We start from the raw sequence: 11628 nt of genomic DNA on the forward strand, positions 1-11628 counted from the left end.
AGTCTCCTATATGGAGGATTAGGTTCCGCCACCTGAGACTCAAATCAAGGCGTGGTTTCCTTTGTACACTACATAACGCAATGAGTCAGTGCATTACCTGTGCCTCAGATTGTAACGAAACGTGTGTCGGGAGAAGTGGCGTGCTGGCATCATCGTGTTGTGATTTTAAGTGGACAGGTGTCACTTCCTGTAAGTGCAACTTTTTTGTTTTAATTAAACAGTGTGATACGATTTACACTATGGTGAGCTCCTTTCCTTTTTTGGCTAATACTGTGTTGAAAGCTACTTTAAGATGGCCTAACTATATATCACGTTTTTTGTTTTTCACTTGTTTAGCACAGCTCCGTTTAACTATTATTTATATACGTAGTGCTGCCATCTAGTGGAACGCTCGTATTGCTACAAGCAGCATTTTTAGTAAAGATTAAACCATAAATAGATAGAGGCAAAATACATTTGCCAAGAATGTATTTTGTCTCTATCCATTTAATGTGAACAAAGCAGTTGCAATTCAACTGTTCAAATTCCGCGCCATGTGAACAAAAAACTCATGAAAAATATACACAAAGAGCAGCTCCCTAGAAAAGTGAAAGAAAACACCCGTAGAGTGATAACAATGATTAAGGGCGCTCTGTAAAATGCATTATTCTAAACCACCAATTTGCTAAATAATTTCTGAACCACTAAGTTGCAATGGCTGTGACAAAAATACTTAAAACAATATGGTGATCACCAGAGTAAAGATATGCACATAGAAAATGACAATAATTACACTGGAGAAATAGTGAACATCAGTGAACCACTGTACATAATAATAGTAATGAACAATGTAAAGTCCCAATGACGTGTCTCTACAAAGAATAAGTTCTGCCAAATGCTAATGATCCGGAACGTGAAAAACAAATGATAATCGTGATATAGTAGCAAGTCTGGAAAAAGGCTTGCGACTCCCTCCACCATATACGTAGAACTACACCAGTAGTGAAGATACAAGTCCAAACTGCTTACCAGATCCGTTTGACCACTTTAATTAAAAAGTAAGTCAAACAACGCTTGTACAGGATAATGCCTGCTCATATGGATACCGATGCAAATGATAGTAGATGGTGTATCTCTCTTCACAGACTCAGGCGGCAAATGTGAAAAAATAAAAAAAGATCCATAGCATAATACTGACTTTAATAAAAAAATTGGTAAAAAACCTCCTTACATGGTTTTGTGCCTGACCTGGCACTGGGACTGCTCGCTCTGACCAAAAGAATCACACTCCAACCCAAGGAAACAATCCTTCCGCATTCGAAATTTGGCGTGCATTCCAGGCCTGCAGACCAGCAAACCAGAGGGCCGGAAATGGCATTCGAATAGCGTGACCAAGTGGAGCGGCACTTGGTCACGCTATTCGAACGCCATTTCCGGCCCTCTGGTTTGCCGGTCTGCAGGCCTGGAACGCACGCCAAATTTCGAATGCGGGATTGTTTCCTTGGGTTGGAGAGTGATTCTTTCGGTCAGAGCAAGCAGTCCCAGTGCCAGGTCAGGCACAAAACCATGTAAGGAGCCCTTTGGCTGTCTGTTTTTTACCTATTTTTTATTAAAGTCAGTATTATGCTATGGATCTTTTTGTATTTTTTCACATTTGCCGCCTGAGTCTGTGAAGAGAGATACACCATCTACTATCATTTGCATCGGTATCCATATGAGCAAGCATTATCCTGTACAAGCGTTGTTTGACTTACTTTTTAATTAAAGTGGTCAAACGGATCTGGTAAGCAGTTTGGACTTGTATCTCCACTACTGGTGTAGTTCTACGCATATGGTGGAGGGAGTCACAAGCCTTTTTCCCGACTTGCTACTATATCACGATTATCATTTGTTTTTCACGTTCCGGATCGTAAGAATTCGGCAGAACTTATTCTTTGTAGAGACACGTCATTGGGACTTTACATTGTTCATTACTATTATTATGTACAGTGGTTCACTGATGTTCACTATTTCTCCAGTGTAATTATTGTCATTTTCTATGTGCATATCTTTACTCTGGTGATCACCATATTGTTTTAAGTATTTTTGTCACAGCCATTGCAACTTAGTGGTTCAGAAATTATTTAGCAAATTGGTGGTTTAGAATAATGCTTTTTACAGAGCGCTCTATCCATTTAATGTTTAAAGAGGAAGTAAACTCTCCCACTCGGATGCTTCTTTTCATTTAGTCCATTATAAAAAGTAATTATCAAACTATAGCCACTGTAATTCAGCCCAAATCACAATTACTTACCGTTTAAAGAAACTTTAAAAAACTTTCCAGGGGTATGGCAACGCCATCTTAAGTATTGTTTTCTGAGTCCACAGTAGAGTGTATTTCCGACCTTACATTGAGCACTTCCTTTATTGTTATCCAAGCCTCCTTCTCAATCCAAGGTTTCTATGGCAACCCTGCTGACTTGTTTTATATGTATGGGCAGGGCCTGAATAAGGTAAATAAACTTGGGTAGGATGTTCATCTTTAGGAGGTTACACCTCCCAAACCAGGAGTGGAGACCTCCCCGCCATTGTTCCAGAAGTAACCGAGACCTAGTCAGTAGGGGCGGAAAGTTAAGAGCAAATGTCTGGGCAATATTTGCCGGGATTTTCGTGCCTAAGTATGTCAGAGCTGTGTCCGTCCATTTAAAGCTAAAATTGGCCCGTAAATCAGAGAGGATTCGAGGTGGTACTGCTACGCCTATGGCTTCGGACTTAGTAAAGTTTATTTGCAGGTGGGAGATCGCCCCATAGAGCTGGAATTCTCTAAGGAGGTTCGGTAACGAGATTCTGGGATTAGTCAAGGAAAATAAAAGATCATCCGCATAGGCTGATATCTTATAGTGAGAAGCACCAATCCTTAAGCCTGAGATATCCGGGTTCCGTCGAACATGACAGAGAAACGGTTCCAAAGAGAGGGCGAAGAGCAAGGGCGAGAGGGGGCAACCTTGTCTCGTTCCATTCCCAATGGGGAATGGACTTGAGAGGACTCCGTTCGCCTTAACTTGAGCTGTAGGGGTAGAGTAGATATTAGAGATCCACCACAACATCGTATTTCCCAAACCTATGTGGCGGAGGACAGAGAACATATAACGCCAATTGACCCTGTCAAAAGCCTTTTCGGCATCTGTATTCACCAACACACAGGGGACCTTTCGGGCCTCAGCAATATGAAGCAGGTTTAACACCTTAATGGTGTTGTCTCTTGCTTCTCTGTGGGGTATGAACCCCACCTGATCTAAGTTGACAAGGGACTGGATGTGGTGCGCTAGTCTAGTAGCCACAATTTTGGAGAAGAGCTTCAGATCTAGGTTTAAGAGCGAGATCGGCCGATAGCTACCACATTGGCTAGGGTCTTTCCCTTCCTTAGGGATCAGGGAGATATGGGCCCTCAGGGTATCTCTCGGAAAGGAGGTGTCTGCTCCTAGTGCATTGAAAAAGGTCACCATACGTGGGCCCAACAGCGGGATAAAGGTTTTATAGTATTGGGCAGTAAAGCCATCCGGCCCTGGAGCCTTATCCGCCTTTAAAGCATTAACTGCCAGTTGTAGTTCCGCCAGAGTAACGGGCTCCTCCAGAAGAGACCGCGTCTCCAGCGGGAGTGTGGGAAGCTGGGAACTGGCAATGTACTCGTCCATTTGAGACTGGCTACGGGTGGAGTCGGGTAGGTTATAGAGACCCATATAGAAGTCTCTGAAGGCGCTAGAAATCTGCGTCGGGGTAGAGACCTTCAGACCCTGCGGGGTAATTACCTGCGGGATATAGGATGCCGATTTGATATCCCGGACCGCTTTGACTTGTTTTATTTCATAGTATTTACTTGTGTCGAATTATCTAGTGTTTGCCTATGTCAGTCTTATCAGCTTCAGCTGATAAGACTGCAGTAATGCTGTCCGATGCCTTTTTTTGCACTCGGTGTAATGTCATATGGTCACATGGGGTGTACGAGGAAGCTCTGAATGATTATGCAGTCTTGTGGGATTTCCGTGTTGTGCCGTAGGAGGTCCTGATAAATAGATAGACAGGCACACAGAGTGTGCCTTAAATCATGGGAGATATGGGCATGCTCAGTGACGTCATTCTAAAGAACAAAAAGGATTACAACAATACTAAGCAAGTAAGGAGATATCTACAAGCAGTGTTCATTTGTTTTTTTTATGCTGATTCACATGGGACAACGTTGTGGGGGAGAGTTTACAACCATTTTAATGTTTACTAAAAATGCTGCCTGTAGCAATACGAATGTTCCACTAGATGGCAGCGCTACGTATATAGCACAGTGATGGCGAACCTTGGCACCCCAGATGTTTTGGAACTAAATTTCCCATGATGCTTGTGCATTCTGCAGTGTTGTTGAGCATCATGGGAAATGTAGTTCCAAAACATCTGGGGTGCCAAGGTTCGCCATCACTGTACTAGCACATCCAGCTCATCTGAACTAGCTTGAATAAGGAGCACACATTCCTCTTACCACCAGGGTGCCCCAGCCCGGAAACATGTCGCAATCACGCCTATGAAGTCACCCCCTCCAGTGCTTCAGTTCAGGGAGCGTTCTAAGCCTCCTCTCCAGCTCTCCACCACCATATTATCTTCCTTCCTGCAAGCCAGGAGAGCCCACAGAGTGGCTGAGACATTGTATCTTCTACTGACCAGTGCCATGGATGCCCCATGGATACCCTGTCCCAGGGTCCAGCGATGCCGGCAGCCAAGTCCGATCGACCGCTTGGCTCTCGGCTGCTGCCGCCGCCATTCTCAGTGAGGGAATCAGGAAGTGAAGCGTTGCGGCTTCACTTCCCGGTTCCCTACTGCGCATGTGCGAGTCGTGCAGCGCAATGGGAATGGTCCGCGCTGTCTCTGGGACCCGTGTGTATCCCAGCAGACAGCGCGCCGAGACAGGAAACAGCATAGAGTCCCATGGGAAGTGGGTGCAAATACTTGTCTTAGACAGGTATCTGCACCCCCCTCCCCCTGAAAGGTGCCAACTGTGACACCAGAGGGGGGGAGGGTTCCGATGAGCAGAAGTTCCACTTTAGGGCGGAACCCCGCTTTAAGATAATTTTTGTCTTTCATTTATTTTGTGGTTGTTTTGAAGTCATCTGTTATCACTGTTATCACTGGCTGAGAGACTGATCCCAGTGAAGTGGGAAGTGGTGAAGATCTGCTAAGGACATGGACTTGCTGCTGTGTAGTGCCCAGGGAAGTGGAGTGGCATGGATTAGAGATCCCTCTGCTACAAGACAAAGGATTAATAAGGACAGGGGTCTGTGTGTACCTGAGATAATCCAGCAGGATGCTGGGAAAAAGTGCTATGGGTGACCAAGGAGGTATATGTGTCATTTTCCCTAATGCCAGCATTGGGTGCTACTGAGATGTCCCTGGAAGCCTCCCAGGAGCCTGCAGCGATGGTGCTCAAGGTTGTAACCTCTGGCAACAAAAGTGAGTACACCCCTATGTGAAAATGTCCAAATTGGGCCCAATTAGCCATTTCCCCTCCCCAGTAGCATGTGACTCGTTAGTGTTGCAAGGTCTCCGGTGTGAATGGGGAGCAGGTGTGTTAAATTTGGTGTTATCACTCTCACTCTCTCATACGCGTCACTGGAAGTTCAACATGGCACCTCATGGCAAAGAACTCTCTAAGGATCCGAACAAAAAGAATTGTTGCTCTATATAAAGATGGCCTAGGCTCAATATTGAATCCTATGGACTAAGACTGGGATGCCATTAAAGTTCATGTGCGTTTAAAGGCAGGCATCCCAATACTTATGATAATATATTGTGTGTGTGTATATGTATATATATATATATATATATATATATATATATATATATATATATATATATATATATATATATATATATATATATATATATATATACACAGTGCCTTGCGAAAGTATTCGGCCCCCTTGAACTTTTCAACCTTTTGCCACATTTCAGGCTTCAAACATAAAGATATAAAATTTTAATTTTTTGTGTCCCACTTGTCCCACTTGTTGGTGATTCTTCACAAAAAATAAAAATGTTATATCTTTATGTTTGAAGCCTGAAATGTGGCAAAAGGTTGAAAAGTTCAAGGGGGCCGAATACTTTTGCAAGGCACTGTATATATATAAATAATATTCTTTGAACATAATTATATACTCACAGGTTTACCGTATTTATTAACATTCGTTTTGCTTAAAGTGGAGGTTTAGGCTAAAACTAACTAACTCTAATCCTACTCTATGCCACATTTTAAACCTAATCTATCTAACCCTGTAAAGCAAAATTTGCTGTAGTTACCTACTCTGCAGCCACTCCACCCCGGTCCCATGTTGAGCTGTCAATGTTAGCTTCAGTGTGTAGAAGAAGCAGCCGACAAGGGAAGCTCCATAGTAAGTTTATGGGTAACGTCAATTCCCAGGCATTTCCCAGCCATTGCCTGTTGTCTCCTGCATACATCAACTGTCGCTGGAGACTGGACCAGATCGGCTGACGAAAAGGTAAGTAAAGTGCTTTTTGCTTTACAAGGCTTGATAGATCAGTCTGTGACTAGAATGTGGCATAGAGTAGAGTTAGCTCATTTTTGCCTAAACTTCCACTTTAACACCAGAAGAATTTCATTTGGTATTTTTCTTTTTCAGGAGGTTTTTTTTTTTTTTTTTTTTTTTTTAATGGTGAGTGGATCCAATTCGACATTTCATTTTGACCGTAGTGGCAAGAAAATTTGAAGGAGTGGGATGGAAAATTTTTCTCAAACAAACAAAATTCTAGCCGTTGTGATTTCCGTTCCGGAAAAAAAATGTGCATATTGTAATACACACAGGCACAAAAAAAAATGGTTTGTTAAGACTGGGATTCCATTCAAGTAGCAAGTTTTGATTATATTTGAAGGACTTTCGAAAAAAATGAGTTGATTCAATGATGGCAAGAACAAATGCTCTGATGATCAATTTTTTTTTTCTGAATTTCCGTACAAACATTCCAACAAAATTCTACTGGTGTGACCAGCTTTTTGAACAGTCTTTATGCCTTTGGTGAATCAACCCCATTGTCAATAAGATTCAATGCTATGAGCAGCACTAAATCTAGTCTAGAGCTCAGCAACTAAAGCAGATGGCAGCTTCCCTCCTGTGGGACCTTTGTCCTGGGTTCACCTGTGTCTAAAGCAGCCCTGATTATACTATCCATCACTTCCCTGCTTTACCTAAGAATGAGAGTAAATTCTCTGCAGTTTGGAAGATTTCAAGGATCTACAGATTTTTGATGCTTCAAAACAGCAGTTGGGGGGTGGTAAAACCCAATGGTTTGAGCTGTCCTCCCCCTACCCCCCCAACCACTACTCCTTTAGTGGCAGCCGGGAGTGTACACATACTGAATACAAACAACTGGCACTGCCCCTACCTATAACCGGTCTATGCAGCAAGGAACACTAGAAGGGTGCCCTAAGTCAAACAAATACAAGAAGATTTCCAAGCTTAAACTTACCAACCAGCCTGTGACCACACATACTGGAGCTGCAAAGCTTTGCTTCATGGCAACAGCAGCACTTATACCTCCTATCACTTTCTGTAGGCATAGTGTTTGCCAAACGCAACCCATTCAATGCATTGAACTATTCAGCACAATATCACACCAGAACCTCTCCTAGCTACCCGGATCATGCAAGGAGCCTGTGGGACGCAGTAGAACTACATACTTATGACAAGCATTACTCCCACTTATATCTTGTGTTTTTAATCTTGTGCAATAAATGATACTGTTTTAATACTACAATTAGAGGCGTCTCCCTCCCAACCCTTGTCTCTTTTATATGTTTTGCAGAGTTGCTGGACACATTCTGAGGATGGCAGCCTCTTTTTAAGTCACCCCCCTACCGTGGTTCAACTTTGTTTTTACCTAAAGACTGACTAATCAAATGTACCTTATTACAAACTGAGGGCATTGCCTCCTGGAGTGCCAGATACCCAATTTACCTCCACATAAATTACAATGATATGTCACCTTGAGGCTCGGTTCACATATATGCAGTGTGGGAAACGCAGTGAATCCTGAGCGTTTCCTGCACCACACTGAAACCGCACTCTGTTCATGAGAGACCGGCCACCAGTGTCAATGTTAAATGAATGACACCCCAAAATAGTTTGCAAAACGCAGGATGAACACCCATGCATTCCGATTCTGATGCAGCAAAAAAAAAAGAAGCCTGCACTTTTTTTGTGTGGTGCAGTGCTAGATGTGCCCATACAAAATGAATGGGCTCAAACCGCACTGCAAACCCGTGCCGCCTATGTGTGAACACAGATTTATGCAAGTCTAATGCCCCATACACACGGTTGGATTTTCCGACGGAAAATGTGTGATCGGATCATGTTGTCAGAAAATCCGACCGTGTGTGAGCTCCATCTGACTTTTTCTGTCGGATTTTCTGACTCACAAAGTTTGAGAGCAGGATCTAAAATTTAGCGACAACAAAATCCAATCGCATTAATTCCGATCATGTGTAGACAGTTCCGACGGACAAAGTGCCACACATGCTCAGAATAAACTAAGACTCAAAAGCTATTGGCTACTGGCCCCGTTTATAGTCCCGACGTATGTGTTTGACGTCCCCTCGTTCAGAACAATCGGATTTTCCAACAACTTGGTGCGACCGTGTGTATGCAACACAAGTTTCGGCCAACAACCATCGGAAAAAAAACAATGAATTTTGTAGTCGCAATGTCCGACCGTCTGTACGGGGCATTACTATTACAAGCACCTGAGGAGTGATCACAATGGCCAAAATATGTCTAAATATGACCAATATTGTTGGCAGGTGTTATCTACCTAGAAAGCAATTACAGCAATTAATAATTAATGATAATTAAAAATAATAATACATGATAAGGAATATTTACTTCTAAACTAAACAATTGCAAAAAAAAAAAAAAAAACAAGCGTTTGTGTATGTATAGTACATGTATTGGGTCCCCCAAGTCTGTATACATATTAGGGGAGCTGTGTGTGGTCCCTGCTCAGCATGTCATGGCTGTCAGTTGTGGGGAGGCACAAGAAGAACATCTTCCACTTTCTAAAATCTTTAATGAAAACAAACCCATATAGATATGCGAGTTTCATTAAGGCGATCGGCTCATTTGCAAACTGTAGACACGTTTTCTATAAAACAGAGTTCTTCTTTAGTATACATGTTAAACTGCAAATTGTGTTAAAGTCTGCTGCTCTTTAGTATTAAAGTGTTAATAATAACTACGACATATAGTGCGTGTTGCATCCTACCTGATTATGATACGTATATATGTACAGTTATTGTACAAGCCATATAATAGATCTTTACATACCTGTGGACTGCGGGTGTCTTCCCTGTCACCTGTTGTACAGCAGCAATAGACTGGATCAGCACAGGGGGTGGGGCCAGGGACATCTGTGTTTATTTACCTGTGACAGGTGAGACTGTCACTCTCTGGGGTATATACTGCCAGATGTCTCCAGCACTCATCTTTTGTCACACAGACAGACTTATTCCCACTAAAAACACCCACGAGACCTACGCTTTTTGGTTTAGTTGAACCTGGCTTTGTTGTTTTTTATATCTTGAACTCTATGCAGATATAAAATACACGGATGAACACAATTCTGCAATTGCCTGTTAAATATTGCTCCCTTTGCCCTAATCCTCCCTTTATACATTTTTCTAAAAAAAAATCCTTCCTGAATATTTTTCATGCTTTTCTAATCATGACCCCAAAGCTTCAACACCGATGTTCACTCCTTTATGTTTGCAGCAGGTGGCCGCCCAGCCAACAACACCTCGATAGTGCCAGGGAGCTATGGGCATTGGTGGGATGAGCTCTGTGATATTCAGAAGTATTTTCAGGCTTCCACAGACTAGTAGAAGCTTTGCTGTCACTTGACCACAAAAATAAATAAAAAATAAAATAATTAAGCATACAGAATGATCAGAGCAAGGAGGAAACAACATTTGCAGAATGGGTTTTTGTGATGGCTACTTTAATAAATAAAATATAAAATAAATGTAAATAAAATAAATGTAATAAATAAAAATGTTAATGTATTATTTTAAGAGTAAGCTGTGTACATACCTGAGCTTAGCCTGGTGTCAGCCTCTTACAGTACTTCTGAGAGGAAGAAGCAGAACAAGGAGCCAATCAGATCATGTGATGACAAGATGCATGCTGATAGGAAGAGAAAGCAGAATGACAGAGAGATGAGCCAATCAATGTGCTGCTTCTGCTTCCATGATCCAGTCACAAACTAGGGCAAGTCCAGGGCAGTCTGAGCTAAGAGGAAGTGGGTTAAATGAGTCTGGACATTAGACTAAGATACTAGTGGCAAAAAAAAGTACTGCAAAGGAAATCAGTGGATTGAAATTGAATGTTGCAGATGCTGATTTTGTTTTTGTTGTGTTTTTTTTTTAATATTTAATGGACTATTTATTTTTTTGTGTTATTTTTAGCTATGGTTCTGCTTTAACTGCATGCCTAAAATTCCTAGCTGCCCCTTTGTAGTGAGTTTGGTAGTAAAGGGCAATGAAGTATGCAGCACTCCTCCCGCAGAAACTGCTGGAATACTTGTCCCCTGGGCTTCCCACTCATTATACTGCAGCCAGTTACACAATGTTTCACACAGCCAGGTGCACACACTCCTCCACTCGTTGTCTCCAATGACCAGTCTAGAGGATTTGTTTTTATGTTTTATTTGGAGAACTTGGATAGGTGAAGGGAATTAGTAGGGTACTCCAAATTAACTATTCACAGGTGAGGACAACTCCCTCTGTAATACTGTGGAAGCAGATGATCTGCTGAACCATGCAGGTTCTGTATGGAAGAATAAGTAGCAGAAAAGACTCGGTGGACTTTGTCAGTGGACACAAGTCTTCAAGACACCGGCCAGTGTCTCCATTAGCTCACACACCCAGTATGCTGACTTCTAGGACCAGAGGGAGATTTCAGCAACACACACTCAGTCTCAAGGATCTTTTCAGGGTCTTTACTCACAAAATGTTCAGGGATAGCTGGTAGCCTCCATCCAACTTCCAAGTGACACAACCAGATCCATAGACTTTCTCCCTCAGACAGCTTGCATAGGAACTCTGGGTTGTAGCTTTCAGGCTTCAGGCCCTCAGATCTGGCATCTGAGGCCACATGGGCCTCCACGCTCGGGAGAGGCAGCCACCTTCTCCCCCACAAGAACCTCTCCCCTCCTAAGAGGTGGCCTGGACTAGAACCCCCAAGCTCATGCTCTCTTGCAACATAAATACAGTCACCCAGTATGCAATGGGGTACCTCCACTGCTAATTGGCCAGGGCTGTATCTGCATCCATGCTTTCACCTGCTGGGTTTTCTTCCAATGTCTAATATAATTCATTACTATTGGATCAGTGTAAAATCTCCAAGACAGCATGAATCAGCATCAGAGCACACTGAGTAGACCTCACTCATCAATCACTGCTCTCTGTTAAGCAGACAGCACCTACATGTGTCTGCCTGCTTCTGTGTTAAAGTGGTTGTAAACCCTTACAAACCACTTTGACCTACAGGTAAGATTAAGGCTTACCTGTAGGTCCAAGAAATATCTCCTAAACCTACACGGTTTAGGAGATATTTACTAAAA

General features: G+C 42.6%; 1 protein-coding gene across 1 annotated transcript in view; it reads right to left on the reverse strand.

The window, feature by feature from the left end:
* The window catches only part of ARL14EPL (ARF like GTPase 14 effector protein like), a 33800-nt gene extending 24382 nt beyond the window's left edge, over positions 1-9418 (reverse strand). Inside the window, exon 1 of the mRNA XM_077462239.1 lies at positions 9336-9418. The gene's annotated coding sequence lies outside the window, so the exon portion shown is untranslated. The remainder of the gene's footprint in view (positions 1-9335) is intronic.
* Between the last annotated feature and the right edge of the window lie 2210 nt (positions 9419-11628).

Source organism: Lithobates pipiens, unplaced genomic scaffold, assembly GCF_037356315.1.
Source record: "Lithobates pipiens isolate NorthernLeopardFrog02 unplaced genomic scaffold, aLitPip1_a1.2 Scaffold_3, whole genome shotgun sequence".
Lineage (NCBI taxonomy): Eukaryota > Metazoa > Chordata > Amphibia > Anura > Ranidae > Lithobates > Lithobates pipiens.